At 54.3% G+C, this 798-nt stretch overlaps 1 pseudogene; it reads left to right on the top strand.

The window, feature by feature from the left end:
* The first annotated feature begins 91 nt into the window (after positions 1 to 91).
* Positions 92 to 215, top strand: LOC123964556 (annotated as a pseudogene).
* The last annotated feature ends 583 nt before the right edge of the window (positions 216 to 798 follow it).

Below are 798 nucleotides of genomic sequence, written 5' to 3'. Positions count from 1 at the left end.
CTGGAGCACCTTGGACATTATGGGCAGAATACGTTTTTTGTCAATTAGCCGTAGAACATCTTTTGAAGGGCCGTTTGGGGGTGCCTGAGTGGCTTACGACCACACCGCTCAGGGAGCGCCCGATCTCGTCCGATTTCGGAAGCTAAGCTAAGCAGAGCAGGGTCTGGTTAGTACTTGGACGGGTGACCGCCTGGGAATACCCGGTGCTGTAAGCCTTTTTCGCTTCGCCTTCGAAAAACGGCAGAGGGCGCTTCGGTGAAAGGAGAATTTTTGAACGTCTCTTTAGGAAACAGCAGGGGGTGCTGCTGCTGCTGCCTCTGCTGCTTCTTTTTCTCCCTATCCTGTACACAGTGCTGTGTAAATGTTACATCGTGTTTTGAAGGCCCGTCTGGGGGGTGCAAAGGCAGCTTACGGCCATTCCGGCCTGGGACTGCCCGATCTCGCCTGATCTCGGAAGCCAGGCTTGGCAGGGCCTGCTTAGGACTTGGACGGGAGAGCGTCTAATCCTGGCTAGGGACTTCCAGGCGGACTGGATCCTTTTCCTGAATGTCCACCCAGGAATGAGCTTCCTTTTGTGAGTGAGGACCTCCGGTTGAAGGTGGCCTTGTCGCTGTACCCATACCCGGGAACGGGTGCCTATTCCTGTCTGTGGACTGCCAGCGTGAACGGTGTCCCGGTTCCTGGATGTTTACCCAGGAATCAGTGCCTATGGATTCCAAGTGACTCTGGAGCACCTTGGACATTATGGGCAGAATACGTTTTTTGTCAATTAGCCGTAGAACATCTTTTGAAGGGCCG

Source organism: Micropterus dolomieu, unplaced genomic scaffold (assembly GCF_021292245.1).
Source record: "Micropterus dolomieu isolate WLL.071019.BEF.003 ecotype Adirondacks unplaced genomic scaffold, ASM2129224v1 contig_3212, whole genome shotgun sequence".
NCBI lineage: Eukaryota > Metazoa > Chordata > Actinopteri > Centrarchiformes > Centrarchidae > Micropterus > Micropterus dolomieu.
Note: the sequence above shows the minus strand (reverse complement) of the source record. Positions and strands in the feature narration are given on the sequence as shown.